This window comes from Centropristis striata, chromosome 3, assembly GCF_030273125.1.
Source record: "Centropristis striata isolate RG_2023a ecotype Rhode Island chromosome 3, C.striata_1.0, whole genome shotgun sequence".
Lineage (NCBI taxonomy): Eukaryota > Metazoa > Chordata > Actinopteri > Perciformes > Serranidae > Centropristis > Centropristis striata.
Window position 1 is genome coordinate 16,342,546 of NC_081519.1, and position 8,256 is coordinate 16,350,801.

The window sequence follows — 8,256 nt, forward strand, 5'->3', positions numbered from 1 at the left end:
TCTCTTTTTGATGTTTGAGAATGTCCTCTCAAAATCAAGGTCTATTTTTTTTAAAAAGCTAAAGCATATGGATGTTCACAGTGAACTCTCAGATTTATTTTCTGTGCTTTCTTATTTGCTATTTCTTTCCATCCTTATTTCTTTCCCTGCTTTCCATCTATTTAACCTAACGACTCGTCCTTAGTATCTGCATGATGGGGGTCACAGCAGTTGATTGGGATGGTGGGCCATGGTCTAGGCAGGACATGATGAGTGTTTAACCCAGAGGGCGCTTCAACAACAGCCTCATCTCTTTCAATCAAACGTTTCAGTAGCTCACTGCCTGGATTCTGATGCACTGCAGTACAATAGCCAACAAGGGTGTTCCTAATCTTCACTTCACATACTGAGTGTGCTCTGGGAAGTTTCAGTTTGCAGATGAAAGGAGAAGAGCAAAGAATGAAAGAAGGAGGGAGAGAGAGTCGAGGGGTAAGGAAATCAAGAAACAGCTGGAACCCTGTTGCACCAACACATAAAATCTCTCATTTACTTAAATCGTGAACAGCAGATAACATTCACATTAAATACACAGGCTAATCCCTGCAAACAATAATGTATGCTGTATATAAAACTACATTAGTTTCATCCAGCTGTGAGACTGGCTCGAGTAAAAGCCTGAGGCAAAGCAACAGCATATTTACCAGCCAATTTATGTATATGCTTTACCATGACTTGCACTCCCATTACATTTAATGCGTGACCATTAAACCTTTTAGCTTGAGATGAAATGTGGAAAAACTAAAGAGAACGTACACGCACTGAATCCTCATCTAAGAGGATCGATTTCATGTTCATTGTGTTAAACAACAGCCCAACCCAGAATGGTACAAAATGTACCCTCAGACCAACTGTGCACAGCTTTCCAACGAACCCATTGATGTGGAAGTAAATTGGGCATCTGCTTGATTCACTGCCTTACATTTACATTACATTATATATAACCCCTCAGCGGTCAGATGGCCCGGCCGACTCGTTTCTTTCAGAGGCTGTAGTGGGCTTAATCTTAACGCTACAGAAAAGATATTGGTATCATTTGAAACCGGAACGAACGCTCCAAAGTTGCATAAGATGCATACTGGGGTGCCTAAACATTCTGTGAATTTGATAAATTCTGTATTACTAGAAAACTGAAGTGAGTTCATTTTTTAAAAACTTGACCTTGCTGTGTAAAGTGACCTGTTGTGACCTCTAAGCAAATCACAGCATGGATGTTCTATGTGTTTTCCAAGGTCTTGGTATCTTACTGTAGTATTTTGGAGGAATTTTTGACCATATGTATCAATTCTTAAGTGGTAAAAAATTGTAAAATCAATCAATCTGTGTAATAAATGATATCAACCCCATAAACAACTTATGAGACATCATTAATCATGGGAATGTCCTTCATCTATTCCCATTGAACTGAGCTTTATCTCGAATTAATCTTCAGGTTCCCAGATTTCATATGGTTTACACCACTTCTATTCTACTGTTGACAAGGGAAACTGCTAACTCAAGCGTATTATGCAACAAGAATTTTACATACAGCACTTTATGCAATGATTTATTTACGCTTCAACTTTAAAATCTGCTTGAATACAGATCATTCATAGAAAAGCATATCTACTCTGACATTTAACAGAGGCTGCTGAACAATAAGAACTAAGAGATTAACCTAAAATGAAAGAGATTTTTTCAATAGTCGACTTGTTTGCAGACCTCTTGCCACTCTTTATACATTTTAGGTAACTATCACAATCATCTCAATTGCCTCTTGAGCCAACTGCCTCACGATTTATTCATTTCAAAAAACCACAGCATAGTAACTTGGACCTTGAGTCCAAAATTACAAACCCTGTCATTTTGTCGTACTCAAAATTGAGAATTACTCCAAAACCACAACAAAACAATTCAAACCCACCAAATGACTGCATGCAGCATTATAACTACATAATGCCACAGCCAAATTCCTTCAGCATTGTTGAAATCAGGGAAAATTTCAATAAAGCCAGCACATAATTGTGTCATATTAAAATGACAGAAGCATAAACATGTCATTTCTAATTCTAGCGTTGGGTTTAAAAAAGCCACTTTTGAAAAAAAAAAAGGGGGGGGAAAGAAAAGTATTTTTATTTCTAATTTGCATGCCAAGTCAAGACAAGGGGGCTCTGAAGGAGAAACACTGCTGTTCTCCATTAGTGCCTAAATAGTCTCCTATTGATTGGACAATGTCAATAAGGAGCCCATGAAGTACAGGGCAGAATCAGTCCACACAACGAAGTCTCATGAATCGGTTTGTATTATTTCTAATGCTTACTTTCGCATCGTATTATATCCTACAAAATAATGGTCACTGTTTTAAACATGTTCATTTGTATGTTGACCTTGTAATGAGGAACTACTTAAGGTGAGGCAACAAAAACTTGTTAAATGTTAGGAAAAAAGAACAATGTTAAGCTCATATGAACTATTGAATGCATTTCCATCAGTAAAGTAAAGCATGAGTAAAGAAGTTTCCAACTAGACACGAACACTGTTCTCCTGGGCCAAATTCTTGGCTTTGCGCCATCCAACTCAATTAATGCAGGTGCGGTCTGTATGCTATGTAAACTGACACAATTTCATAGGGATAGCTACAAACTGTTCATGATAACAGCTTGATCCATAGTGCTGTGATAGTTGTGATTCAAAGCTCAATAGACAACAAGGAATTTCACAAAACATGAGCTCATATCGAGTGCTGCTGCACACAATATTTACAGCCTTTGAGAGAAAAGGCTCCCCACGGTTTGAAAACTCCACTCCGTACACCACACAGAGCCCAAGTGGCTGCATGAGGACAGAGCCATCAAATGAGCAACAGATGAATCTGATTACATCATTTCCATCTCATTAGTTTAAAGCTTTTAACCTGATGATTCCTTCAGCTTTTGTTTTTATCTGATAAGGCAGCCATTAAGTGCCCTGTGGGCTAAAGGGCAGTTATGAGCCAGCCCAACAACCCCACGTAGATTACCCATCTTGCCCTGCTTCCCCCAGACATTAAAAGAGTCAGATAAATATGATTTATTCTCATGTTTTCATGTTTTGTTGTCATTCATTTAAGAATTCTGCTCGTGTTTGGTAAAGGGAGGACAAAGCCACACTTGTGTGTCGTGACACTGGTGTTGCCACAGATGATGCACTAATTACAGTTTTCGAATGTTCATTTAAAGGCTCTTCCAGCTATTTCTTTTCCCACACTTCCAATGGAATCGCTCTGGAAAAGTCCTTTGCTTGCTTTAAACAAAACCATGGATTCACTGAACGGCCATATGTTTCATAAGTCTGGCTCTGTTGGAATATTTTTCCTGTGGTTATTATACAAAAACAATGCCCAATTTAGTAAAACATGTTATTAATGCTTTTACATTTTTTCCTCAAATCATTTTACATACCATATACCATCATGTAACAGCACAATTATTATGTTGTTTTTGACATTGCAAATATGAAAGTCAATCATTATGTTTAAATGGGAAAATAAGGGAAATGAACACTGCCAGATGAAACCACACATGTCATTCTTGTGTTATTGTGTGCTGTAATGCAATCAGTGAACATTTTCCATGCATGCTCCATGTGGGGCTGCAGATGCTGACATCAGTCTGTCTCCTTTTATTTTCTCTATCTGGTTGTTATAAAATCTACTCAGAGGTGCCCTCTGAACCCGTTGCATCTGTTTTAAATGCTGGGATAAGCAGTCTTGCACCGCACACTTTGATGATTTTAACAATATATGACACGTCATTCTCTTTTGCAGATTTAAAGACCATCACATTAATAGATGACTGAAGTAAAGAGGAAGGGAATCATTTTATTTCAGATCAAATATACCTGTAAATACATTTACAAAGAGGGCCTCAGTTAAACGAATGACTGATGTACATTATTGACTGTAATTTCACTTCAGGCTTGTCTTCCTCAGTGTCACTCCATCCTGCTGGATCTTGTCAGTATGAGCTTTTAGCCGGACAGCCATTTCCAGTGTTTTAATCAGTGTTTATAAGACAGTCTGCCTGACCCTGATATGGGTTGAATGTGGTAGCCCAGGGGAGCAGGGACCCGGCACCCTCCCATCCTGCCCGCTGAATGGAAATCAAATGGGAGATTACATCTTCAAACACAACCATGTAGCATATTACTACACAACCAAATCTTAAGAGCAGAGGAGCTCTGTATACTTCCCATATCCTTCCACAGGAATCATCACCCACTGCCCCCCACTACTCGCCACACCAACACCATCCCCACCCCGCCTCGCCCCCCTTGCCTCTTGGCAGTGGCGACACTACCGGTGAACAAATCGTTTCCAGCTCAGGTCACGTTCGGGATGTTTAATCTGAGGGAAGTCCAGATGTGTGCTGCAAACTCTTTTGCGTATGAGAATCAGGATTTTCTTGGAAATTTCTTGTTTGAGGTCTTTCTCTCTTCAACGAGTGTAAAAACTTAAGACACAAAATAAATTCCTCTTCTTTTTCTAATTAGGCTATTTGGCTTATGGATACCTCTTTGCTTAGGCAAGCACAGAGACAATCTGTAGAAACATACAGTACAAGTTGACTGAACAAAACAGTTCAAAAACCAGAGGGCAACACACTGTTGTCATTGAATTTTATCATGGAGTTAGCCAGTGCTGCCCTGAAATAAACTGTGTTAAATGTCTGTTTCAAATGCCCTTGATCTTCTTAAACAGACTATGAGACTTTCACACTTTCTACGAAAAGGCAAAACATATTTTGTGGGGAAAAATGCAATAACTACCTAATAAATCACCTAAAATGGCTAGTAAATTTAGTTGGACTTGAGTCTAAATGATCAAAGAGCAAAAACGCTAATCTCTTTTAACAATATCATTTACTGTGTTGTTATTCTCAGGGAGATAGTGTGTCTTTGTCTTGGGGGGTGGTGTGTGTGTGTGTGTGTGTGTGTGTGTGTGAGAAAGAGAGATAGAGAGGGGGGTGGGGGGGGGTGGGGGGAGACACCACAGTAAATGTTCCGATGATGGGGTTTCTAGGAAAGCTGTGAACAGACCTGAGATGAGCTCATAAGTGTAAAAGAGCTGAGCCATATGGTGGGTCACACAAAAACAAGAAATAATGAAACCATTCAGTCATTCAGGATTGAGAGGACCCAAAGGACTGAAACTGGCTGTGCCACTGCAGAGAGATGTGGATGTCTACGGATGGACACACGTCATAAAAAGTCATGAACACACAATTGTGTGAAAATAAAAGGGGATTTAACTGATGTTCAACATTAAGATGACTCTGATACTACAGTGTAATCTTTGGGAAAGTCCTTCAAAAGAGACTTTGGTTACCATTGGTGGTCCTGATGTCACTATGCACACACTCACGTGGCATTGGACACTAAAAAATAAACATTATTGTACCTAATCCAGGGTTTCCAGGGTTCGCAAAATCAATCTAATATTGTCCCTTTTGTCCGGTCGTTGGGTTGCCTGTTAAAGGCTTGGTCTTTATTTTACCCCTATAGGAAAAATAATGAAAGTGAAAGCTCTGAAGGACAGAGAGGGGGGCGGGGACATAGGCAGGATGGCTCTGGTGGCCGGCCCAAAAGTTGGTGACAAAGGTAGGGCCTCTCTGGAGAACACCAAGGGTGACCCCATTACTGAACAGCCACAGAGATGGGGTTCCAATGGAACACAACCATGAACACAGCACCAGAGGGCCCTGAGGCCTTGAGCTCAGGAAAAGCAGCAGGTAGCGAAGGACCCAGCTGAAGTTCATACCTGTGGAGAGCTGAGCAGAAGGCCACCAACAGAACAGCATGGCAGGAGGCTGGCGACAGGTCTGCCTGGGTGTGGGCAGAGACGGCCGACACGAGGCCTGGCTGATCATCAGCAAGCAGGACATCTGCGGGGACAGAAAATAGGGATTGTGGTAGGGCAACTGCAGGGATGGCTGACAGGGCGTCAGTGGGCACAGCTGAATGGATGTCTGGTAGGATGTCGGTGGGCATGGCTGGCCTGGGATCAGGCATGAGACTATACTGTGGGACTAGGCAGCTGGGTGAGCCAATGGTGTTGGGAGCCATGGGGACCACACCGTACTTTGGCTACTCCATGATACCCTATGAAAATAGCAAGGCGAGTCCCTTCCAACAGATGACCACTTGGCATGGCTCTTTAACTTTCCCACATAAAGCCCCCAAAGATCTAGGTAATAGGAGGTCAGGATAGGCAGGCTGCAGACTCAGGAACTTAAGCCTTATTGACTGGAGTGGAGGCTGGCTGCTGGCAAGGCAGACTGAAGGCGGATTGCGATCAAGCCGGAGGAAAGTGGACTTAGAAGCTTGGTAGTAGGCAAGGATGTTTGTGTGGATCGTGTGCATGGACGGGCAGGTACATTGCAACAATGAACTGGCAAAGGAACTAAGGAAGTGGGCTGGTGTTTGTCATGAGGGACGAATGAGGGAAATGAGTACATGTTAGCAGGTGAATGAGAAAAATTTGTTTAAAAAGTATGTGGGCAACTGGTGGATTGGTAGGAAAAGCCAACAAATGGTTTGGAGGAAGTGGTAAAGTGCGTGACAGTGTGGCAGAATGTGACATGCAGGGGAGGCTCCACAGGATGCAGAATCTGCAATAAATCTGTAAGTTTGTGCAATCCTGTCCTGACTGATAAACAACACATAGATTTACCATCCAATTACCGTACTTTATTTATTTACTGCTGATTTTTTAAAATGTATTTTGAGAATTAAGATTGATTCTCAAAATTGCTTGTTTGTCTGAGACTGTTTATATGCAATTTCCTTCTTCTGTTTTTGATCTTAGTATGGTTAATGTGCCATTACTTTTGAGTTACTGTTCATATGTAAATATGAATCACATAATTTGACAAGGAAAAGAATGGCACACAGGCAGGAGAGAACATAACATAATTACATGTGGCCAGTTAATGCTGGAAACTGTCTGTGGGGTGTGATAGACACCCAGGATTGGCTGCCATTTCTTATCTCTGTACAATTCATCATTCTGTTGTTTCAACCAGCCCTATACCTACGTTTCATTGTAAGAGCTGCATTTTTCAGAACTGAAGCCTCTCATAATGCCACCCGTGTTAGCACTTGCAGTCTGTACTTGAGAGTATTCACATGCTTGTAAACAAGGACATGTTTTTCATAAAGCAGTCTGCGGCTTTACATCAGGCCATTGTAAGGCTGAGAAAAATGGTGTTGTGTCAGAGAAAGCAGCAACACTTTGATTTGTGCCAGATTTGTGTCAGATTATGTGTTGTGTCACCACTTAACACCCACAAGAGCACGAAAAGCACAGAAAATATAGTTTGCCAGTGATATACAAAACATCTTGAGGTTGCACGAACCCTTAGTAGTGGTAGTCAACTTCTCAGTTGATACCAATGGTTTTAGTTGAATGTTTTACAAAACTATTATTTTTTCCCACAATGAGTAGGCACATTGTCCAACCTATTGTGGTTGTGCGAATACTGACTGTAATGTCATGATCAGACTACACAGAACTTTTGCCCGTTCGAGATACTCGGCAATTATAGAGTTATAAAATCTTGCACTGTAATCTAGCTTGCCGTTTTTCACAACTTCTTTGAATTTCAATGTAAATATACAATTGTGGGAGGGACCATCTTCATGGTTCCTCATCTGACAGCACAAACAATATCATTCCTCTATAGCTTTGCCATGTTTGGTTGTTCACTTAAGAGGACAATTATCTAAATCTTGTCATGAGAGCAAGTAGGCTATTTCTCGATCTCGATCTTTTTTTTTTATTGCAAAACTATGAAAAATGAGTTTCCTCTCCTCATCTTTCTGGTATTAAATAAGGATGATGTACAAAAAATTTGTAGAGAACTTGCTTTGAACTTTGCCATTACCCAAAAGTCAACTCTAATTATCATAACAGTAATAGAGAGGAAAATTTCACTGAAAGTTTACATGAAAACAAGCTTGCTCTGTGTACGTGAACACAGACAAACACATACAAATACACACTGTCGACAACTTTAACCTCTATCCCTGTTGCCAATATTGCCGTGGTTTCTGCAGAAGTGCTCAGTGTTATCAATAAGTCCTTGGGAAGTTATGGAATAGACTAAATAGTCTAGTTCTGTTTGATATACACTGGTTCTCCTTTTCCTGTTTCCCTTCCATTTGATATGTCTGGTCAATGGCCTCATGGCCAGGTGGATGATC